This window comes from Scyliorhinus torazame, chromosome 6 (assembly GCF_047496885.1).
Source record: "Scyliorhinus torazame isolate Kashiwa2021f chromosome 6, sScyTor2.1, whole genome shotgun sequence".
Taxonomy (NCBI): Eukaryota; Metazoa; Chordata; class Chondrichthyes; order Carcharhiniformes; family Scyliorhinidae; genus Scyliorhinus; species Scyliorhinus torazame.
Window position 1 is genome coordinate 288716217 of NC_092712.1, and position 25485 is coordinate 288741701.

The following is a 25485-nucleotide window of genomic DNA, read 5'->3' on the forward strand; positions in this document are numbered from 1 at the left end:
AATAAGCTGGTGAAATAGAGGTTCAGGGCTGCAGTGACTTTCACGGTCACTGGGAGCAGGTGTCCTCCTCCTCCACAGGGTGGCAAGTCTGCGAGGTCATGGCACAGGTCGTGCATTGTCTCCTTTTTGAGACAGAGTCTCCTGCGGCACAAGCTGTCATCGAAAGACCAGCGACGCCTGTACAACTTGGGCTGTCGCTGCCATCCCCCTCTGGGTTTCTCCTCGGTCTGATGGACAGCCAGGTCTTCAGGGTGTGCAGCTGCCCCCTGCACATGGGGTGCCACCACCAGCCTGTGTTAAAACTACTACTGCTGCCTTCTCTGGGATCTGACCGCCCGGGCTGCCACCAGCGCCGCAAGAGTATCCTCTGCAGGACCGCGACCACCATCCATTTTGGTATCTAAGGAATTGGAGAAGAAGAGAGACAGACAATCACTTCGAGTTTCCACCACGGGACCCTCAAATCCCCCAAGACACCCCCACCCTTAGGAGTCCCATCTTCTCTCAGAGTACCATCCATCAAGTCAGTTGTGCTGGAAAACATTGCTTGGCACACTCACCCCTGGCCACAGCAGCAGCCGCTCGACCTCAGAGCCCTACCGGGAACATTATGGAGGTCGCGCGCAGGCACACTCCCCTGATCCACACACTCACCCTTTGGTCACGAGGATATCCCCAGTGCTGAAGGCCAGCTCTTGAGTGTTTGATTGTTGGCTGCTGCCTCTGTGGCGCTGATGCATCTAGAGGTTAGGCAAACTGTTCAACTTTAATTGAATGCAATGCAATAATTAACGTCTGAGCCATGACTTGTGAACCCATGAGAATCCAATTGAGAATATTTTGTTTATTAAACGGTCAACAATACCTTTGTACAAAGAGAATAAAACCAACTACTTAATAGTCCATAAATCACACTAACCATTAATCAACAAGGAAAAGGCACCATGCCATACACACACAAGTACCATTTCGTGACAGAGTATTGGCACAAACACAAATCTACAACAGTTCATCTGTGTAAAAGAAACCAAACACACTGTATCCCCCCATACAGGTCCTCAACATAATAGAGGATCCATGTTGTGTGTTCGTTTTACATATCAGTCTCTGTTCATGATCCTTCGTTGTACTCGCCTTATATGGCCGGCCTAAGTTAATTGGAACCAAAGCTCGATAGCCACATGTTCCACTGGCGTTGTGGAGTAAAACAGCCTCGACATCCAGCACGTTTGACTTGCAGCGACGTGCTAGTCGACACGCAGCACTCAACACACTCAATTATATCACGAGCATTCTGCAAAAGCATTTCTTCAACGCCTTCATCAAGTTGTTCATTCTGATCGATCCACCTCTCTCTCTCTCTCTCCCCCTCCTTCAGCTCCCCGCAGCAGACTCCCCTGCAGTGGAAAATCACACTGACCCAGAGCACGCCAGAAGAGAGAAGGAGCTCCCCTTCCTCTTCTCCAGCCTAGGTAGAAGGCCATCTTACCATCCTCCCTTCCTTACTCCAGGCCACAAAAGCAAAGAGGCAGCTGCAAACAAACACACAACCTCCAGGCAGCTACAGCTGCAAGCAGCAAACACCACACATTTGGATCAATCTGCCTCTCTCTACCCCTCTTGTAGCTCACAGCAGTAGACTCTTCAGCAGTGGAAAGTTGCACTGACCTAGACGATGCATAAAGAGAGAAAAAGCTCCCCTTCCTCTTCTCCAACTCAGTCAGCAGGTCATCTTCCCATCCTCCCTTTCCTTACTCCAAGATACAGAAAAAAAAGGAAACAGCAGCAGCAACCTCCAGGCATTTGCTGCCACAAGCAGGGGCAAGCAGCAAACACAACCTGTGGCACGACTTGAGAGCTGTGAAGTGCTCTCACAACTAACAAGGCCAATTCATTAACAGTGGCCTTCAGCTGTGAAGCTAGTGGCTGCTCACAGTCAAAGAGAGTTAAAGTGAACTTCAGCATATAACCAAGAACAGGGCTCTGCCCTGGAAGTGTTTCGTAAGACAGACAGGCAGCAACTGCAGTTGTTCCTGTTATGGGTACCCACAATATTTAAAGATGGCTTGGAGACATCACCAATGAAAAGCCCCTTAGCCCCCCTGGCCCAGGGAAGACCCCTGATCTGGAACACTTTAGCCCCCCCCAACCAAACCCAATCCCCTGACGGATCCCTCCCCCCCCCTGTCGCCCCTCCCCCCGGAGCACTGGGCATCATCTCCAGTTGGCTGCTCACCTTCTCAGTTCCCCACAGCAACCAAAGGAGTACTAAACGACGCCCATGTGATTTCTCGCTGGGGAGCCAGTTAATTCCCAGGAGGACCTTACATTCAACTTCAATCTTGCTAATAAGATGCAAATTGATGCAAATAGATGTCAATGATATGCTCGCCATATTTGGGCGTGATCTGGAACTCACCATCGGGAGGGGGCCGGTATCTTGATTTTGGTCTTTACCACTATTGAACCAGTACACCCAGATCCGCACCAGGTGCAGCGCAGTGGTTAAATCACGCCCAACATTTTGATTCAATTAGATCATAGATCACAGATCATAGAATTTACAGTGCAGAAGGAGGTCATTCGGCCCATCAGATCTGCACCAGCCCTGTGCCCCTAAGCCCTTGGGGAGAGCACCCCTACCCAAGCCCACACCGCCACCCTATCCCCGTAACCCAGTAACCCCACCTAGCCTTTTGGACATTAATGGCAATTTATCATGGCCAATCCACCTGGCCTGCACATCTTTGGACTGTGGGAGGAAACCGGAGCACCCGGAGGAAACCCACGCAGACACGGGGAGAACATGCCAACGCCGCACAGAGAGTCACCCGAGACTGGAATTGAACCCAGATCCCTGGAGCTGTGAGGCAGCAGTGCTAACCACTGTGCCAGCCATCGCCAGTTTAATTTAAGTTGTTAATTTTCTCCTGGTTAATTTGTTTGTTTCAAGTTTTTTTTTCTGAATTCATTCATGGGATGTAACGTCTCAGGCTAGGCTGCATTTATTGTCCATCCCTAATTGCCCTTGAGAAGGTGATGGTGATTGAACCCCTGCAGTCCATGTGGTGTAGGTACACCCACAGTGCTGTTAGGGAGAGAGTTCCAGGATTTTGATCGAGTCACATGAGGAAGCAGCGATAAAAGAGACTGCTGCCAACTGCTTGCCCCTTTTCTGCAGCTATGTTTGTGCCCAGTTCTTCCCGGAAAGAGAGATTGCGGTGCTGGCTCGTACACTTGAGGCCTTCCCAGCCGGTTGGCACCGCAGGGGTTGGAGTGCATTGTCAGTCCCCACAATAACATTTTGCTTTGATTTTATTTAGGTTTCCTTTAACATTTTGTCTTTTAAACCATAAGATTTAGGAGCAGAAGTAGGCTATTTGGCCCATTGAGTCTGCTCCGTAATTCAATGTGATCATGCCTGATCTGATGTGAAAGTCCTCAAGTCCACTTCCCGCCTTAACCCATGACCCTTGATTTCCTTATTGATTAGAAAGCTGTCTGTCTCAGCCTTAAACATGCTTAACGACCCAGCCCCTGCAACTCTTTGTGGTAAATAATTCTCCAGGTTCACTACCATCTCAGAGAAGAAATTTCTCCTCACCTCTATCTTAAATGGGCAACCCCTTACTCTGAGATTTTGATACATTATTTTATTTCCTTTTAACTGGTGCTCCAAAGGGTATAGAGACTGGTGGGTCACTGTGTTAGTTGATAAGAGGCAGACATATGTAAAGAAACAAACTATCAAGCAAAGGATTTGTGTCTAGTTTTCTACTTCACTTTTGGCTGAGGATGGATTCCTTCTCCCATCTCCAAGAGACAGGGATGTCAAAACTGCCCTGGTCTCTGTCACCAGCTGCTCTGTGTTTTTGAACTGGGGAATCTGAGCAAGCCCACCTCTGTTTCTCTCCCTCTCGCTCTCTGGTGTTCTGTGCTACCATTTTCTGCAATACGGGAAGGAGTCTTTTGAGTGAGTGCCGTGACATCTTATGAGTACATGGCACTACAGTTGGTGGGGGTGACTGTGAGGGAGAGGCATGAAATTGTATAAACATTTGGGTGAGCAGCAATATGGATGGATAGATGGGGGTGTGAGGAAGTGCGGACTGAAAGAAAGATGCGAACGCTGGCAAAGTAAGTGAGTGTGATGAGTAAACTTGACAAGGCAGAGTGAGAGGCAGAGCCAGCTGCTGACTTCCTGAACCACCTCCTGTCGCCTTGGTGTCAGCGGCAGGTTTCTTCCTCCCATTGCTGAGGAAGAATATCTCTCTCCGACTCCTCACTCACCCTGTAGCTCCCATCAAGGGAGGCCTCATTGAGCTTGACATTTGCCTGTCTGAAATCTGTTGGCACAGTTGTTTCTATTTGTTTTCAACTGGTCTGAATTTCACCTTTCGAGTTGGCCCTTTAAATACTGGAGTTCAGATCCATGAAGTGAGATCTAATTGTACCCAATCCTGTACTTTGCTTATCATAACTGCAAATAAAATGCTCAAGAGCCGACTGAGGTGAAAAGCAATTGATGAACGTCTGATCTTTCTTCCAGGTTTCCTGTGGGATACCTGACAGTCCTGCTTCCAACCTGTCTCTGAGTTAATCTTGAGATTGTTTTCAGAGATTATTTTTAAATATATCCCTGTCGTGTTATGTACTCTGGGATAACACAGGCTGCAACTGGATGCAGCTTGAAGCAAAAGATACTCCAGATCTTGAAGTTAGTTCAATCAGTTTATTGAACCAGTAGCACAGCTCTCTATGAGTTCGACTCTCTGCTAACCTAAGTGTGGATACTCTGTCTGACTGAACCAGACTAGCTCTTAGCCACGTACTGGAGGTGTGAAACTGTACATACACCCTGACTCACTCTGTAGATGTTCCTCAGTGGAAAGAGGCGGAGTGCGAGTGCCTCGCGCCTTTTATAGTGAGATACCACCCCTGAGTGTCCTGCCTGCTCATTGGTCATGTCCTGTTCTCTGTCTTCATCAGCTGCCTGTCTGTGCCTGTCTGTATATCATTATCTGCATGTCTGCATATCATGACAATCCCCTTTTTAAATGCTGATATATCACCTGGTTCGACTGTTCAGCGCAAGATAAAACAACTCTACCTTGGCCCTTTCAAAATCCTAGAATGAGAAATCATACCAATTTTTTAAAACTGAGAATATGCTCAATTTCCATAATAACTTGTCATTCATCAATTCCTCCAGCCTCGCAAACACTTTTGTAATCTCTCATTAGCTACAATATCCTTTGTGTACAGGACTGTATCCCCCCACCCCCGCACCCCCACCCTCTCACCCCCGTCCTCACTTCTCTTCTGATGTCAGAGCTGACTAATCTGCTGGGTATCCACCCTCCACAATACACCCCTGGACACCTCTTGCCAGCTTCAAAAATGCAACTGGACAGAAAGTGCAATTAAATGGCCTTTAATTGGCCACTGAGGGGCCTGAATGGGGTTAGGGGTTGAAGACAGGCAGGATATCCACGGTTCCACCTTCCCTTCGTAAAATCATTGTTGGATTTGACTAGGCATGTGTCAGGAAAACAGAAGTAGTTTTAAGTGATCTATATTTTTATTGCTAAATGTGAGAAATAAGGTATTGTTTTAAATGGGTTCAATTTCATGTTTCTGTGTAAGAAAGAGTAAACCTGCAGTTAGATTCATGCTGGACAAAGGTGTTTAATTGTGTTGGGATTTGCTCACTGTAAACTATGCTTCTATCGTGGCTTAGTTGGTTAAAGCGCCTGTCTCGTAAACAGGAGATCCTGGGTTTGAATCCCAGCGGTACCTGCTCTTTGTTTATGGGCAGCAGGGTAGCACAGTGGTTAGCACAGTTGCTTCACAGCTCCAGGCTCCCAGGTTCGTTTCCCAGCTTGGGCCATTGTCTGTGTGGAGTCTGCACATTCTCCCCGTGTCTGCGTGGGTTTCCTCTCACAGTCCAAAGATGTGCAGGTTGGGTGGATTGGCATGCTAAATTGCCCTTAGTGTCCAAAACAAAAAGGTTGGGTGGTGTTACTGGGTTACGGGTATAGAGTGGAGGTGTGGGCACTCTTTCCAAGGGCTGGTGCAGGCACGATGGGCTGAATGCCCTCCTTCTGCACTGTTAATTCTATGATTGTGCTTAGAGAGGGTTATGGTGTAAATGTTGTTGCTTAGCAACTGGGGGCACCTTTAGGAAGGCTTTTACGATTGTGTTTTTCACTGAATATAGAAGTTGAAGATAATAAGCCAGAGAGTGAAAATCTCTCAACTCTGCCAGAAGAAAAGCTGGTTAGGACAAGGGGGCTGCAGAAACAAAAACATCCCAAAGAATCAGATAAAGTTTCAGACAACTAGGGAATTGGGTCAGAAAGATTGTTTTAGATAGACTGAAGTTAAGGGAACAGAAACCAAGAAGTTGAACAAGATATTATTCAGGAAAATTCAGGGGAAAAGCAGATAAAATGTTCGGAGTTATAAGGAGAGCTGCAGTAACCTAGATTTAAAGTGGGAAAGCAGACTTCAGAGGTAAATCAAATGTTTGGTGCCACCTTAAGGTCTGGGAATCAATAGTTAAAGCAATTGTGAAGAGTTTGTGTCACAATCAGGACAAAGGAATCCTGAAGGGAGTCGTGTAAAAAGTGGAAGTGAATCTTTTATGGAAGCAGCTGGGAGAAAGTTGTTTAAAAGAAGTTTTGAAGGTGTGTCTTTTGAAAGCAGAATTTAAATCACTCATGTGGAAGATGAGCTTCAGTGAGTCAGGGCGGCTCACGGTATAAGAATCATCGAGGGGGGGATTTTGAGGCAAAATGCTTAGAAAATCACTCAGGTTTCAGAGTCGAGCGTGTCTGACCACAGCCAGCCTGTGTGTTTAAAGGGACTGTATGTTGCTGAGACCATTATAGCCTAAATTATACTTTGTAACCCATGTTAACATTAAAATCTGTTTATAATTGTGAAGATAAATGGGAGTAAAGGGGTATTATATTATCAAACTCTTCATGTTTAATTATTTTGTTTCCTCATTAGCAGCTCTGTGACTTTGTTCCTCCATATTTTCTAAAAAAAGGTAAACATTACAGTACTTTGAGCCAGGGTTCCATTTTGGGATCTTCCCATCCAGATATATCTGGGATCGTATCGGTGGGAAGGATACCTGTGGAATTTTACTGGCCCCCTTACCTGCAAACCTGCCAATGGAGGATCCTATAATTCTGCCCATTGTGTGCATGCGTTTGAATGTTTACAATCCCTGGGAATGTGTTGTATGTGAGGTTCTGTTTATGTTACTTGTTGATAAAGAGATAAGATTGCATGTGATGCTGTCTGATCTGTGATATTTCTGGAATGGGCGACTGGAGACTCTGATTCGCATGTCTATAATCCCAAGCAGAGATGTAATAGTTATGGAAGTTACAATGAGAGATGGTTTTTCTTAAGATTCTGTCGCATTTTTTTTTAAAGAGTCAAGACCCGAAGGTCTTTCCAAGTTCATTGTTCTTTCACTGATGGGCGCTGATCTGACATTCTGGAGAGAGCAGTGAAAAACTAAAGCAATTGGGAATGCGAAGAGTGGCTGAAGATCAGTCCAGCACATCAACAGCAAATTATGTATTTTCTCTTGATTTTCTCTTAAGGTTTGTGGTATTTTGGCAGCGCATTTTTAAAAAAACATACAATGAAAAATTCTAAAATTTATGTTCTTAGTCAGTTGGCCAATCCCTTTCGTTTATTAATCCACTCGAGTTGACGAAAAGTATCTAATATTTTTTAAAATGCAGCTGTACCAACAAACTGCAAAAATATTCTCCCCATTAAACTTTAGAATAAATTTGGGGTAATACACATACTGATGTATATATTAGAGCCACGTACCTGATCTTGTGTAATATCTATGCCGAATGAAACTTAAATTACACTTTTAACAAAGATCAGCATCTAGCCAGCAAGTTCAGAGCAGCTTTGATGTTTAGCACAAAATTGATCCTTTTCAAATATATCTTGAGCTGCTCAAGTATTTTCCATGTAGTCTGACTGTTTGTTCCAGTCCTCCTGTTTCTAGGAATTACTTGTTCTTGAAAAACAGCGGCACAGCAAGTTATATACAGGGCGGTATTATCCCATTCCACCCACAGAGTGTTTGGTGACAGGCGGGAGCTGAGAATCTAGTGGGAGCCAGAAGTCGGAAACCCACCAGCACAAAATGTTGTTGCAATTCTCCCAATGGCAGGTCTGTCTTCCTGCTGGCTGGTGGTGTGAACTGTATTTGTATTAATTTAATGCTCATTAAAACAGCTGCCTGTCGATGTCCCGCCAGGCCTTCCAATCTTGTGTCAAGCCAGTGGGAAATCACATTGGTCTGAAACCTGTTTTATCAAGAGATTTATAAAGAGCAGCGTGCACAAGGTGGACCTTAGTTTCCCAAGTTCCCCAGAGACTTTGAGATGAGTGCAACCAAGACTTTGTGCCATAATGTTGCACGGCTCCTGATGCGTCCTCTGCCACTCTGCTGGGGCAGACCAGTTCCTGCCCTCCATCTCCATGCCGAAGTGATCTTCATGGACAGCACCACACTGCTGGACTCATGGCCCCTTCTGTGTCACCAAATTGGATCAGTCCTGCACCTGGGGTTGGGGAATACAAGAGTCTCCCCTCCCCGGTGCTGCACATCAGTATCTATCTGGATAACACTACTGCCGAACACGTGCAGGCACCGCAACAAAGGTCTGAAGTTCGATTGCGGGGTGGAGTGTGGGACGAGGCCAGTGGGGGTTGGCCTGGTGGTTGGCCAGGGGGATGGTGGTGACCTGATGAAGAAAAGAGAGGCAATGTGGAAGGAAGGCTGTTCAAGGTCGGTGGGGAGGGGTGTGGGAAGTATGGTGAGGGTGAAGACTCCGATTGCAGGCAGAGGGGAAAGGAGGGGGATGAAGAGGACAAACAATGGAAGACCGAAAGGAGGGAACCTGGACCCTGACAAGGGTGAAACACAGGAAAACAAGGGGGATTGTGGAACAGCACATATATTATGAATGGAAGGCTGTGACTAGTGGTGTTCCACAGGGATCAGGGCTGGGACTTCTGCTGTTTGTTGTATGCATAAATGGTTCAGAGAAAAATGTAACTGGTCTGATTAGTAAGTTTGCGGATGACACAAAGTTTGGGGGAACTGTGGATAGTGATGAGGACTATCAGAGGATAGAGCAGGATATAGATAGGTTGGAGACTCGGGTGGAGAGATGGCAGAAGGCATTTAATCCAGACAAAGGTGAGGTAATGCATTTTTGAAGGTCTAATACAGGTGGAAAAGATACAGTAAATGGCACAACCCTAAAGAGGAATGACAGGCAGAGGGGTCTGGGTGTACAGGTCCACAGATCACTGAAAGTGGCAACGCAAGTGGAGAAGGTAGTCAAGAAGGCATACGGCATGCTTGCCTTCATCGGCCTGGGCATGGAGTATAAAAATTGGCACGTCGTGTTGCAGCTTTATAGAACCTTAGTTAGCTCACACCTGGAATATAATGTTCAATTCTGGTTGTCACACTACCAGACGGATGTGGAGGATTTGGAGGGGGTACAGAAGAGGTTTACCAGGATGCTGCCTGGTATGGAGGGCATTAGCTGTGAGAAGAGGTTTGATGAACTCGGTTTGTTCTCACTGGAACGACAGAGGTGGAGGAGAAACTGATAGAAATCTACAAAATTATGAGGAGCATGGACAGAGTGGATAGTCAAAGGCTTTTTCCCAGGGTAGAAGAGTCAATCGCTAGGGAACATAGGTTTAAGGTGTGAGGCGCCACGTTTAGAGGAGATGTGCGAAGTAAATTTTTTACACCGAGGGTAGTGGGTACCTAGAGCTCGCTGCCGGAGGAGGTGGTAGAAGCAGGTACTTTAGTGACATTTAAGGGCGTCTTGACAAATACATGAATAGGATGGGAATAGAGGGATACAAACCATGGAAGTGTTGAAGGTTTTAGGTTAGACGGCAGCATGGTAGGCGCAGGTATGGAGGGCCAAAGGGCCTGTCCCTGTGCTGTACTTTTCTTTGTTCTCTTTGTTATTACTGGAAGGGGATGCACACAGATTTCAGTTTTTGGGGTGGCTGCCAGTTTGTGTGGCATATTAGTGATGTTTTGGACGAACACTAAACAGCTCTGGGCTGCCGTGCTTTGTGAAAGTTTCTGTTATCCATAGCCCTCTTGGGAAACTGGAACTATTTCACAACTCCTGTTCTTGGGCTGGCAGGCAGGAGTCAGGGAGTTCACACATTCCTGCTGTGAAATGGAAAGGCATCATAGATAACTGACAGTTCAGGAGGTATGTGGACCTCACAGTTTGAAGTTAGAGATAGAGACGGTGCAGATGTGCAGCAGCCATACAGTAGGTGCAATCATTGAAAGCACAGAGTATCTCAGCTCCAGAGAGGGGCAAGGGCTGTGTGCTTCAAAAGAAAAATGCACATCAATCATCCAGTGCCAGAATCGAACCCCGGTCCCTGGCACTGTGAGGCACCAGTGGTAACCATTGTGCCACCATGCTGCCCATTGCCCAGGAAGCAACAGCAAGCTAGATTTCTAAATTTGTGCATTTAAAGGGATAGGCAAAATTCAATAGCCTCAAAACACATTTGGAAAAGACCCATCATTATGTAAACTTGGCTCTGGACGAGGATAGCCAGGCTCAGAGATTCATGGACCTCTTGGCTACATCTGGGTGCCCTAGAGTGCTGGGAACCATAGACTAAACCCATGTGGTTGTACAGGTTCCCTGACAGCCCCCATTGATGTTCATCAATTGTAAAGGCTACCATTCCGTCAACGTGCAGTTGGTGCGCGACCATCGAAAGCAAATACTGTACGTATGTGCATGCTTCCCTGGGAGTTGGCATGAATCTGACCACCTCAGTCACTCCCAGGTGCTTGGGATCTTTGAGGGGCCATAATGCCTGCAGAGATAGTTGCTGGGGAATAAGGGCTACCCATTTAAACACAGGCTCATAACTCCAGTGCGTTGCCCTCTGGCTCCAGCCAAGGAAAGGTACAACGCTGCTTACACCACTATACTCCCTCATAGAGCAGATTGTAGGACTTCTGAAGATGTGATTGAGATGCCTGGACTGCTCGTTGCAAAATGGACCAGAGAGCGTTTGCCCCCTGATTGCAGTTTGTCTTCCAAAGTGAATGTATTGGTTTGGAACACTATCCGTTCGGAAACCCAGGTTCGCAGAGTCGCATACCTGATGAGTCCCCTCGGCCACTGATACGACTTGAGGACAAGGTTTGAGAACTCACCCATCGTACACTCCATATAAAGAATTACACATCGTCTCCCTGACAACACACAGAGTTTGGTAACAAGTTGTACTGGGGGTGATGCCATATGAACGTTAATCTTAAAAGGAGATACTCTTGAGTGTGAGGAAGGCTGAACTTCGCAAAAAGAGGATTGCAAAGATCCAAACCAAATCATTACATTCATAGACCTCTGGAATGGTTTTCAAAAAGTGGAATTTATTCACAGTGATAGAGCACCCGTGACCCTGAGGTGACATCATATCATTCCGAACCCTACCACTAGGCCTTGGTGCAGCTCTGACATTTGCAGCAGGGGTGGAGGCAGTCTGCTGACTGCCACATCCTGATGCCTCTGATGACCTTGGTAGACATTCTCTGGTGACCTGAGCCTTTGAGTAGCTTGTGCTGCAGGAGCTGGTGTAGTTACAGGTAGAGGGAACTGTGAGTGGCTGCACACCCGTGGACATCCTGAGTGGAGTCCCCCGGTGTATCCAGCAAACGCTCATCCTCATTGTGGGTACCAGAGTGCTCTGCCAGGACTCCTACGGGAGATGGGGCACTTGGAAGGAGGTAAAGGTGCCCCATGGCCACGTGGCCATCATCCTAATGGTGCCCCAAAGCGTGTGTGGTTATAGAGTACATGGCTGAGTGCAAATACAGCAGGACCTGCTGGATCAAGGTCTCCATGATGGTTTCAATCTTCGCATGGTGGCTTCAAGCAATCGCATTTTAAAAAAATTCATGTATGGGATGAGGGCGTCTCTGGCTAAGCCAGAATTTTATGCCCATCCCTAGCACAGTGGGCTAAATAGCTGGCTTGCAATGCAGAACAATGCCAGCAGCGCAGGTTCAATTCCTGTACCGGCCTCCCCGAATAGGCGCTGGATTGTGGCGACTAGGGCCTTTTCACAGTAACTTCATTGAAGCCTACTTGTGACAATAAGTGATTATTATTATTATTAGTTGCCCTTCAGAAGGTGGTGGTGAGCTGTCTTGGACAGCTGCAGCCCCAGAGGTGTAGGTACACCCACAGTGCTGTGGGTGCATGTCGGAGTCAGGACATTAGAATGAATGCAGAGGGAGTCCTCCATCGTGCACGTTATTCTGACGAGTGACTATTGAAGCTCTGCCCGATGTTCCGCTGCTTCCCTTTGGTGAAGTGATAGAGCTAAGATCTGTAGAAGGTTGTTGTGGGAGGCCAAGCTCTGCGTCGACACAGGAGCGATCCCTGTCCTCCCTGACACGTTCTGCAGCAGTCTCCTCGAATTTGCTGAGCGTGAGTATCTCTGCCGTCCGTCCCCTTGCCTGGGCTTGCACGTATTTGTTGTACGCAAGCTTGGCCTATATGGTGACAAAAGAAAGAGATGTGATCGGAGGGGGTGGAGCAGATATTGGGATAAATTCATGTCCCCTGTGTGTGGTGAGCCCTCCCCAGAAGGGACAGAAATTGGAGTTTGAGCAACAAGACAGATGGGATGGTGGTGGAAAATCCTGTTGGAAAAGTGAGTATTACTATGTATCTCCTGTGACTGAATGTGCGTGATCCATGAAGAGAGAAGCTGTTTGAACATAGAACATTACAGCGCAGTACAGGCCCTTCGGCCCTCAATGTTGCGCCGACCTGTGAAACCACTCGAAAGCCCATCTACACCATTCCCTTATCGTCCATATGTCTATCCAATGACCATTTGAATGCCCTTAGTGTTGGCGAGTCCACTACTGTTGCAGGCAGGGCATTCCACGCTCTTACTACTCTCTGAGTAAAGAACCTACCTCTGACATCTGTCCTATATCTATCTCCCCTCAATTTAAAGCTATGTCCCCTCGTGCTAGACATCACCATCCGAGGAAAAAGGCTCTCACTGTCCACCCTATCCAATCCTCTGATCATCTTGTATGCCTCAATTAAGTCACCTCTTAACCTTCTTCTCTCTAACGAAAACAACCTCAAGTCCCTCAGCCTTTCCTCATAAGATCTTCCCTCCATACCAGGCAACATTCTGGTAAATCTCCTCTGCACCCTTTCCAATGCTTCCACATCCTTCCTATAATGCGGCGACCAGAATTGCATGCAATATTTGGGTGCATGATGACATGCTGAACGTTTAATAGTGGAGGGAGCTGAGAGAGGGCTTACCCTGGCAGAGGAGATGAAATCATTAATCTGCTTCCGGCACTGGTTGGCACTTTGCGGGTGAATGGCAGTCACACTGACCTCCCTCGGCCAGAGATGTCAGGTTTTGTGCTTCTTTGAGATATCCCTGGGGTACAGAACATGCCAGTGGGCCTGGGCTCCCTGAATAAGGTCCTGGAGGGCCCTGGTACTACTAACATTATGCTTTTGGGTTCTGGACACACCCTGCATGATCTGGTGAAGATAGGTGGGCAGGAGAGAGTGACGTGTGTACTGGACTGATGTTTAACATGGCGCCGTGACCTTCAAACCCGCCAGCTGAGGGCAGGTGGATGTATCAGCTGCTGGGCCGCCAGGTGATTCAGAAGGGAATGCACCTGTGCATAATTAATGAGGCTCCAAAAGCAGAACCTGGCGCAGGATTCCACCATTCCGGCCAGCGGGAAAAGTACTGCTGGTGCTGCCCGCCACCACATCCATTCCCAAAATGGGAGAATTCCGCCTATAATTTTAAATTTGCTCCTAATTTTCATGGAGAGTCTTTCACAGAGAGCTTTGGCAAAGAGTCATCCAGACTGGAAACGTTAGCTCCATTCTCTCTCCACAGATACTGTCAGATCGGCTGAGATTGTCCAGTATTTTCTGGTTCTGTTTCAGATTCCAGCATACGCAGTAATTTGCTTTTATAACCTAATTTTACAGCCCTGATTATTTAATTCAGTGAATATAGCACAAGTTTTATGTTCAAATTACAAATTTTATGACAAAATGTCTTATTATAAAATAGAATCACATGGAAAGTCTTAGAACACAGGCAATTCCAGTCGCCTGGAGATTTCCTTAGCTTCAGGCAGCTCGGAATTCACAGCAGTCGGGAAAATAATTCAAAGCTCTTTGTTCAAGAGAAAGGCTACATTTTCCACTTGCCTGAAGAGAAAAACGATAGTACAAAATGGTTGGGTGAGTTCATTTTTTTGGTGAGCAGTTCAGTCAAATACCAGTAAATATTCCAGAGATTGTAACTGTCCTATTTTTCAGTTTTCCCAGAAATCGCAGGATTTTGGAAAATCGATCTGTTCACATATATTTTCTTCCTGGGGTAGCACTCGACCATGTTCCCTCCTCCTCCTCCCCCTCCCCATGCGCCCGAGGTAAGTTACCTTGGTCTTTGCAAACTCCCTCTCACATTGACCCATGGGAGTGTATCACGGGAAGGGAAGCCAGAGCCCGAAATCTGACCTTCACTCAGCTGGTCTGACTATGGGTTCAAACCTTGCACCTCTGAGATGCAAGTGCTCCCACTAAGCCGAAGGGTTCAATTTGAGAGATCAGTGATTCAGGTCGATTTAAACGTGCATTATCATAATGGTTAAAATAACAATTCACATTGTCGAGCAAAGTTTGTTCTCGTGTCCCTGGGGCAGCCAGTGCCTCAGGGCACTGTTTGCCTGACCCACACCAGGTTAATCACTGATATTATTGCAGGCTGCACAGGGAGCAGCCTGAGGAGCTGCTTATCCCAGGAATTGATGTAATCTGCACCTTCTCAGTTGAAGAAGTGCGAAGTGAACGAGTTAAGAAAATAAAAGATTGCAACGCCCTTGGCACATGAATGTGAGAAGCAGGTGTGATTGCCTTGCAAGGACGCAAGGGGCAGATGTTAAATGAATAAATTCGCTGCAGTTTAATAGTTTAATTGTACACATTAGGGTTGAGAAAAAAATGGTTCGGCACGAGGCCTTTTTCGTTCATTGTTTAATAGATGTGTTGATGTTTTTTCTTGGATGTCAATGAGGAAAGGGACTTCAAGGCTACCCAGGTGCAGGAGGAGGACCAGTAAATTGGTACTTTTAATGGATTCTTGTCGCAAATTGACATCTGCCCATTTTTTACATAAACAACAGCTGCTGTTGTTTGGTTCTGAGTTCTCCAACATTTATTAGTCAGCACTCCATAGGAGGCAGTCCGATGCATTGCTCAATAACATACGGGTGGCAGCATGGACCTCATTATGTGGGGTCTTTGCCTTGGTCTCAGGACTTCACACCAGTGTTATCAGCCAGCACCTCAGCGGGTACCCCTTAATTCCTAAGATCCAACCTGACCTACTGTGGTGGTCCTCGAAGACGCCGGGGCTCTCCGGGTGGCCCATGATGTTGCTGTCATGCACGCTCCCTGGGTAGTGTGCACACACGTACATGATACGGAGGCCATGGTTGCACACAAACTGAACATTCAGGGAGTGACACCCCTTCCTGTTAATAAAGGGCACTCCCTGATACCCTGGTGTGCGCAAGGCGATATGCGTGCCATCTATTGCCCCCTGGACCTGGGGCATCCCGGCAATGGCAGAGAATTCTGCAGCCCAGGCTTTTTGGTGGGTTTGGTCCAGGTTGATGGTGAAGTTGTGGATGCCTGGGCATACAGAGCATCCGTGATCTCCTGGATGCACCTGTGGGCTGCAGCTTGAGAAATGCCACACAGGTCCCCGCTCAAGCCTTGGAATGAGCTGGATGCATAAACTTTCAGGGCTGCAGTGACCTTCATGGCCACTGGGAATGAGCGTCCTCCTCTTCCATGGGTGACATGTCCGTAAGGACGTGACACAGGTGCCGCACTGTCCCTTTGCTGAGACAGAGTTTCCTACGATACATGCTGAACGCCATCTCATCGGAAGATCAACGGGGTGTGGAGGTAATAAACAAGTTTAGGGAGTTAGGCTGGAAGTTGAAAGCCAGGGCAGACAGAGTTGTCATCTCTGGTTTGTTGCCGGTGCCACGTGATAGCGAGGCTAGGAATAGGGAGAGAGTGCAGTTGAACACGTGGCTGCAGGAATGGTGTAGGAGGGAGGGCTTCAGGTATTTGGATAATTGGAGCGCATTCTGGGGAAGGTGGGACCTGTACAAGCAGGACGGGTTGCATCTGAACCAGAGGGGCACCAATATCCTGGGAGGGAGGTTTGCTAGTACTCTTCGGGAGGGTTTAAACTAATTTGGCAGGGGAATGGGAACCGGATTTGTAGTCCAGCAACTAAGGTAGCCGATATTCGGGACGCCAAAGCGTGTAATGAGGCAGTGGGGAAGGGAACACTGACAAAGGAGAGTATTTGCAGGCACGGAGATGGGTTGAAGTGTGTATACTTCAACGCAAGAAGCATCAGGAATAAGGTGGGCGAACTTAAGGCATGGATCGGTACTTGGGACTACGATGTGGTGGCCATCACGGAAACTTGGATAGAAGAGGGGCAGAAATGGTTGTTGGAGGTCCCTGGTTATAGATGTTTCAATAAGATTAGGGAGGGTGGTAAAAGAGGTGGGGGGGTGGCATTATTAATTAGAGATAGTATAACAGCTGCAGAAAGGCAGTTCGAGGAGTATCACCCTATTGAGGTAGTATGGGTTGAAGTCAGAAATAGGAAAGGAGCAGCCACCTTGTTAGGAGTTTTCTATAGGCCCCCCAATAGTAGCAGAGATGTGGAGGAACAGATTGGGAAACAGATTTTGGAAAGGTGCAGAAGTCACAGGGTAGTAGTCATGGGTGACTTTAACTTCCCAAATATTGAGTGGAAACTCTTTAGATCAAATAGTTTGGATGGGGTGGTGTTTGTGCAGTGTGTCCAGGAAGCTTTTCTAACACAGTATGTAGATTGTCCGACCAGAGGAGGGGCAATATTGGATTTAGTACTTGGTAATGAACCAGGGCAAGTGATAGATTTGTTAGTGGGGGAGCATTTTGGAGATAGTGACCACAATTCTGTGACTTTCACTTTAGTAATGGAGAGGGATAGGTACGTGCAACAGGGCAAGGTTTACAATTGGGGGAAGGGTAAATACGATGTTGTCAGACAAGAATTGAAGTGCATAAGTTGGGAACATAGGCTGGCAGGGAAGGACACAAGTGAAATGTGGAACTTGTTCAAGGAACAGGTGCTACGTGTCCTTGATATGTATGTCCCTGTCAGGCAGGGAAGAGATGGTCGAGTGAGGGAACCATGGTTGACAAGAGAGGTTGAATGTCTTGTTAAGAGGAAAAAGGTGACTTATGTAAGGCTGAGGAAACAAGGTTCAGACAGGGCATTGGAGGGATACAAGATAGCCAGGAGGGAAATGAAGAAAGGGATTAGGAGAGCTAAGAGAGGGCATGAACAATCTTTGGCGGGTAGGATCAAGGAAAACCCCAAGGCCTTTTACACATATGTGAGAAATATGAGAATGACTAGAGCGAGGGTAGGTCCAATCAAGGACAGTAGCGAGAGATTGTGTATTGAGTCTGAAGAGATAGGAGAGGTCTTGAATGAGTACTTTTCTTCTGTATTTACAAATGAGAGGGGCGATATTGTTGGAGAGGACAGTGTGAAACAGATTGGTAAGCTCGAGGAAATACTTGTTAGGAAGGAAGATGTGTTGGGCATTTTGAAAAACTTGAGGATAGACAAGTCCCCCGGGCCTGACGGGATATATCCAAGGATTCTATGGGAAGCAAGAGATGAAATTGCAGAGCCGTTGGCAATTATCTTTTCATCCTCACTGTCAACAAGGGTGGTACCAGGGGATTGGAGAGTGGCGAATGTCGTGCCCCTGTTCAAAAAAGGAACTAGGGATAACCCTGGGAATTACAGGCCAGTTAGTCTTACTTCGGTGGTAGGCAAAGTAATGGAAAGGGTACTGAAGGATAGGATTTCTGAGCATCTGGAAAGACACTGCTTGATTAGGGATAGTCAGCACGGATTTGTGAGGGGTAGGTCTTGCCTAACAAATCTTATTGAATTCTTTGAGGAGGCGACCAAGCATGTGGATGAAGGTAAAGCAGTGGATGTAGTGTACATGGATTTTAGTAAGGCATTTGATAAAGTTCCCCATGGTAGGCTTATGCAGAAAGTAAGGAGGCATGGGATAGTGGGAAATTTGGCCAGTTGGATAACAAACTGGCTAACCGATAGAAGTCAGAGAGTGGTGGTGGATGGCAAATATTCAGCCTGGATCCCAGTTACCAGTGGCGTACCGCAGGGATCAGTTCTGGGTCCTCTGCTGTTTGTGATTTTCATTAATGACTTGGATGAGGGAGTTGAAGGGTGGGTCAGTAAATTTGCAGACGATACAAAGATTGGTGGAGTTGTGGATAGTAAGGAGGGCTGTTGTCGGCTGCAAAGAGACATAGATAGGATGCAGAGCTGGGCTGAGAAGTGGCAGATGGAGTTTAACCCTGAAAAGTGTGAGGTTGTCCATTTTGGAAGGACAAATATGAATGCGGAATACAGGGTTAACGGTAGAGTTCTTGGCAATGTGGAGGAGCAGAGAGATCTTGGGGTCTATGTTCATACATCTTTGAAAGTTGCCACTCAAGTGGATAGATCTGTGAAGAAGGCCTATGGTGTGCTCGCGTTCATTAACAGAGGGATTGAATTTAAGAGCCGTGAGGTGATGATGCAGCTGTACAAAACTTTGGTAAGGCCACATTTGGAGTACTGTGTACAGTTCTGGTCGCCTCATTTTAGGAAGGATGTGGAAGCTCTGGAAAAGGCGCAAAGAAGATTTACCAGGATGTTGCCTGGAATGGAGAGTAGGTCTTACGAGGAAAGGTTGAGGGTGCTAGGCCTTTTCTCATTAGAGCGGAGAAGGATGAGGGGCGACTTGATAGAGGTTTATAAGATGATCAGGGGAATAGATAGAGTAGACAGTCAGAGACTTTTTCCCCGGGTGGAACACACCATTACAAGGGGACATAAATTTAAGGTGAAAGGTGGAAGATATAGGAGGGATATCAGAGGTAGGTTCTTTACCCAGAGAGTAGTGGGGGCATGGAATGCACTGCCTGTGGAAGTAGTTGAGTCGGAAACATTAGGGACCTTCAAGCAGCTATTGGATAGGTACATGGATTACGGTAAAATGATATAGTGTAGATTTATTTGTTCTTAAGGGCAGCACGGTAGCATTGTGGATAGCACAATTGCTTCACAGCTCCATGGTCCCAGGTTCGATTCCGGCTTGGGTCATTGTCTGTGCGGAGTCTGCACGTCCTCCCCGTGTCTGCGTGGGTTTCCTCCGGGTGCTCCGGTTTCCTCCCACAGTCCAAAGATGTGCGGGTTAGGTGAATTGGCCAATGATAAATTGCCCTTAATGTCCAAATTGCCCTTGGTGTTGGGTGGAGGTGTTGAGTTTGGGTAGGGTGCTCTTTCCAAGAGCCGGTGCAGACTCAAAGGGCCGAATGGCCTCCTTCTGCACTGTAAATTCAATGATAATCTATGATTAATCTAGGACAAAGGTTCAGCACAACATCGTGGGCCGAAGGGCCTGTTCTGTGCTGTATTTTCTATGTTCTATGTTCTATGATGCCCCTACACTTTAGGCCATCGCTGGCGTCCCACTCTGGGTTCGTCCTTGGCCCGATGGACTGCCTGGTCTTCAGGGTGTGCGCCACCTCCAGCCTGTATCGTTGCAGCTGCCAGTTTCTCCGTCATCTGCCTGCCTCAGCTCTTACTAGCATTGCGAGGGAAGCCTCTGTGGGATCCACACCAGCACATATTTTTTAATTTTGAAGGATTCCATCCCGGGACCCTCAAATCCCACAAGCCCCCACCCCCTTATCATGACTCTTCTGCCAGCTCTCAGAGCCAGTTGTGGTAGCAAACCTTGCTCTACACACTCACCTCCGACCACAACAGTAGCCCCTAGACCCCAGCCGGGAGCATTAGGGAGACCGTGCTCAGGTGCCCTCCCCTGATCCACACACATATGGCCGCGAGGATATCCCCAGTGCTGAAGCCCAGCTCTTGAGTGTCTGATTGTTGGCTGCTGCCTCTATGATACAGATCAGGAACAGTGTTCAGGCTTCAAAGTTTCCTTGAGACGCTATGCATTAATCATCCTCTGAGACATGGCACGTGTACCCTGGAGTTGACAGTTGAAAATACTTTGTTTATTAACCGGTCAACAATAACAAAGATTTGAAAATCAACTATGTAACATTCCACATAACACACTAACCATTAAACAACAAGGAAACGTCACCTTTTCATATTGGGTACTAATAAAAAGCAATTTCAGCTCATTTTCACAAAAAAACAAATACACGGTATCACCCCTCACCGGTTCCTCAACAGAAATGGAGGATAAGCCTGAGAATGGGTTCTCATGTCCAGAACTTAGTCATACAAATGATCTGTCCATCAATGTGTTACTTGTTCCACGTATCAGTGCCATTCTCCATCCAGGAGCCGCAGCTGTGCAGGCCCCTCTCACATAGCCCAATCTCACCGGACCAAATCCTGCCATCCACATATTCCACCGGTGCTCAAGGTGCAGTTGAACATCCTTGACTTCCAGCGTGTCTCACCCGCGTTGATGTGCCAGTTACATGCAGCACTCATCACGCCAGCAACAAAAGCATCAGCATTCACCGAAAGCATATCCGCTGCATTTGACTTCAATCTCGCTATTGAGATTGAAATTAATGCAAAAGAGGGTTAATGATATGCTCACCATTCTTGGGCATGATCGGGAACTCTCCATCGGGATCGGGCTACGTGAAGTGCAAACTGGTTCGTGCCCGGCCTTTCCCGCTATTTACCCGGGGACCCAGATCATCGGCAGGCGCAACGCAGTGGTTGAATCATGCCCAACCTTTTTTAAAAAATCACCAAGCCATAGCTTTTACGGTGGCTAAATGGAGCTCTCTGAGCCCTCCGCTGAATTTTGCCAGGCGGCGGTCTTCAGTGATGTGAGTCATTGATTGGGGGGCATCACAACTGCGGTACGGGTTCCCCACAAGGCCCCACTTGTGCCAATTTGCTGCACAAAGGCCTTGGCCAGTGTGGCAATGGTTGAGGAGAGCCCAAGGTTGGTGTGGTAGGTTGAAGCTGGGTGGGTGGGCTGTGGTGAGGGAGTGGTTTTTACCGGTGGCGTGTTGGTTCCATTCCTCCCACCACAGGGCCTCTGTTGTTGTTCCTTGGCACGGTGGTCTTAGCCATACAGGCTGACCTCAGTACCCGGCAAAACCTGGGGGAGTTGATGATCCCATGATGGGCTCCCAAGCACCTTTGAACAGGGAGAAGAACCCTGTCCCTCATTGTAATGACCAATTAGAGATTGGCCAATTAAAATACGAGTTCCCTGATTCGTGTCCCAATCAGGGAACCCCTTTCTGTGTATCTAACAGGGAGTGTCAGATCCTCTGCACTCTCGGTGTAGACAGCAGACTGAATGGGCATGGTTATTCAGCTGTTGGGTTTGTAAATAAAAGGAATTCTGGTGACGGGACTTCTGCCTCCGTGGACTTATTACAGTGGCGACGAGGAAAACGGAATGACCCGAAGTAACCTGCTCGTCAGCAGCTGCCGCATATTGAAGGTAAGCCACTGACAGGCAAAATGCCTTTATTTGGAAAGTTGGCCTCTTTTGACCCTGCAGTGGACAGTACTCCTTTAGAGCAAATGATATAATTCTGGATGAAAATCAACGGGTCATTCTGCTGACCGCGTGTGGGCCAGCAGCCTTTGCCATTATGCGCAGTCTCACTTTTCCAGAGGCATCGGACACAAAAACCTTCCAGGAATTGACGGACTTAGTAAAAGAGTACTATGACCCTAAGCCACCTCTGATCCTGCGAAGGTACCGGTTTTACTCAGCATTCCGAGACACCGGGGAGTCAGTTACAAACTTTTTACTTTTTAACAAGATTAAGGCAATAAGCAGAGGCTTACGAATTTGGCCTGACGCTAAATGAGATGCTCCGAGACCGTTTGGTATGTGAATAAATAATTTAGCAATACAAAATGTCTGTTAGCAGAGTCCAAGCTGGATTGCAAACCAGCATTGCAGCTGGGTTTGTCCTTAGAAAGTTACAGGGTACTCTGATGGAGGTAGACGCCCATACCACTGAAACTGAGTTAAGGGACCGCTGGGGGATAGGCAACTGCATAGCCACCCTCAGGAACAATTCGGATACTACGTTAACCAGGCCCACTGGCAGAAGCCCTCCCAAGCAAGGGGAAATTAGGTTCAGACCGACGGCAGTCCCTGCAGCCTTTCACCCGGCAAAATATTGTAGTTGTTGCCAGAGATCGGAGTCAGAAAGGAGAAATAGAAGCCCAAAACCATCATCTTGGAGAAGGTCATGTAGGCCGGGGTACAGGAGAATGCATACCCTAAAAGCCCCACCTACCTTCGACGAGGAACAACTAAATTGTGTAACGATGGTGAAATCAAAACTCATTAAATTATCCATAAGGTTGAATGGACGTCCCACAGTGATGGAAGTCGACACTGGAGCAGCCGTATCAGTGATAGGGGAAACAGTATTCCATAAAATTCGCACTGGACTCCAACCCTTATTCTTAACCAGGACCTCGGTAAGACTGAGGACATACACAGGGGAACCACTGAGAGTGTTGGGCACAACACATGTACCTGTGGCTTATGGAGAACAACTGGTTAGGCTGCCTCTAATGGTAGTGAAAGGTGTGGGGCCAAGCTTACTGGGACGAAACTGGCTGAAAGAGATCCAGCTGGATTGGGTAAACTTTTTCCAGCTGGAAAATGGCCACCTGAGCGAACTCCTGTGCAAATACCCAGAGGTTTTCCGAGAAGGGCTTGGAACAATGAAGGGAGCAAAGGCGACATTGCATGTAGATCCAGAGACAGTCCCAAAATTCTACAAGGCCCGACCAGTACCCTTCGCATTAAGGCAGAAAGTCCATATGGAAATAAAATGATTAGAGCGTGAGGGAATAAGAAAACCGGTCCAGTTTGCAGAATGGGCGGTGTTGCTCGTTTTAGCCTTAGTTTAATAGCTCTTGTTCTATCACCTTTGCTCTTGAGTCGCCAGGTATCTTTCTGATACCGCCACGTGGTTCAAGTCCAAGTAATGATCAAGAATCCAACACACCACTTAGTAAGAGTTAAATCAACGCACATTTATTATATACAGCAGTCAATACTTATACATTAATTCTACTTCTAAGCTACTTCCTACAACTAACAGGCCAATATTTAACTTTGGAAATGGCCCACCAGGTCAGGGAAACGAATGACCTTTCGTATGGGTTCTGAGCCTGCGGGATTCAAAGGGTCTCGAAGGGTGCGGAGAGGAGAAGAAGGGAAGAAGGGTCGATTTGAACTTGGCCCCTATTCTTATAGTCCCCAGGGGCTTCCCGCCTCTCGGGGCAGACCTTGTACCTGGTTCCAAGTGATTGGACTTGGTCCCAATCACTTGGTTCGATATCCTCCAATGCTGGAGTGATTCCTTGATCGAAGGGTGGTCATTCACCTCTCTTTGTGTAAGCTCCTGCTGGCGCCAAAAAGTCTGGGTTGGCTTTGTGTTACTAATTTGTAGCATATTGTTCCCGGGATTGCTACTTACTATCCAGATGGCTGGTGTGTTGTTGTGTTGATGGCTGCAGGTGTCGATTCGGTCTGGCTTCCCCGGAGGCAAATACACTGTTTTACCTGCAGCTGTCTGTTTGAGTCCTGTTGGCTGATTTTCCCATCAGCCTCTTCCGTTCGCCATTTTAAATCGGGGTTTGGCCATTCTAATCGGGAGTTAGCCATTTTACATGGCTACAGCGGCACCCATGGTGCCTATCCTTAAGCCGGACAGCTCGGTCCACCTCGGTAGAGATTTCAAACAAACGATTAATTGCTACTCACAACTGGACAAATACCGAATTCCCCGGATTGAGGATTTGTATGCAAAGCTGGCTGGAGTACTCCTATTCTCAAAGCTGGATATGAGCCACGCATATCTACAGCTGAAGCTGGACGAAGAGTCCCAGAAATTCTCAAGGATAAACACCTTGAAGGGCCTTTTTCAGGGTATCGTCAGCTTGTGCGATATTCCAGAGGACAATGGAGAAAATATTGCAAGGGCTAGCACAAGTCACCATTTACCTGGACGACGTCCTCATTACAGAAAAAACAAAGGCAGAACACCTGCAAAGGAGGAAGTCCTTAGGAGGTTTTCAGCAGCAGCCGTGCACCAAAAGAGGGAGAAATGTGTTTTTCTAGCACCTCCAGTAACCTATCTGGGGTACAAGGTTGCCAAATCAGGGTACACCCTTTGGAGGATCGGGTGATTAAAGATGCCCCGGCCCCCATCACAATCCAGGAGTTAAGATCTTTTTTAGGACTGGTGACATGCTATGGAAAGTTCATACAGAACAGAGCTTCCATCTTGTACCCCCTACACCAATTACTAAAAAAGGGGCAAGCCTGGGAGTGGTCCGGCCGCCAAGACAGGGCTTTCAAGAAGATAAAAGAACAGCTTTCCTCAGAGAACGTCTTGGCACATTACGACCCCAGGAAAGAGTTGATGCTCACGTGCGAGGCGTCTCCATATGGCGTTGGTGCAGTTTTGGCACACAGAGGGCAAAACGGACAGGAACGGCCTATAGCGTTTGCTTCCAGGGTGTTAGCAGCAGCAGGACAAAAGTACGGCCAAATTGAAAAGGACGGACTGGCTGTGATTTTCGCGATGAAGAAATGTCACCAGTACTTGTACGGGTGGAAGTTCACTAAAATCACAGACCACAAGCCATTGCTGGGTTTGCTGAAAGAAGACAAAGCGGTGCCACCAACAGCTTCGGCCCGGATCCAATGCTGGGCCCTACTATTCGTGGCGTGCCAGTATCAACTGGAGCATCAGCCAGGAACGCGGGTGGCAAACGCCGATGCACTAAGCAGGCAGTCATTACCTGACGCCCCGCCATTAGTACCCAAAATTGAGGAAACGGTAATGACGTTACATTTCCTGGACACCCTTCCAGTGGCCGCACAAATCATTTGTTTATGGACCCAAAGGGACCCGGTTTTATCAAAAATACATGGAGCAGAAGAGAGCAGGTCACCGTGGAAGACGGGATCCTGCTAAGGGGGGGCTCGAGTAATAGTTCCAGGTCAAGGCCGTCGCGCCAAACTGGCTGAACTACATCGTGGGCACCCTGGAGTCTCAAAAGTGAAGATGCTGGCCAGGAGCTATGTCTGGTGGCCGGGCCTGGACACAGACATAGCGGCATTGGTAGGTCGGTGCCAAGAATGCCAACAAGGGCAGAAGGTGACACCGGCAGCCCTGCTGTTCC

General features: G+C 47.5%; 1 non-coding gene across 1 annotated transcript; it reads left to right on the forward strand.

The window, feature by feature from the left end:
• Positions 1-5725: 5725 nt before the first annotated feature.
• Positions 5726-5802, forward strand: trnat-cgu (transfer RNA threonine (anticodon CGU)). The gene has a single exon. It is a non-coding gene; the product is annotated as a tRNA-Thr (tRNA).
• The last annotated feature ends 19683 nt before the right edge of the window (positions 5803-25485 follow it).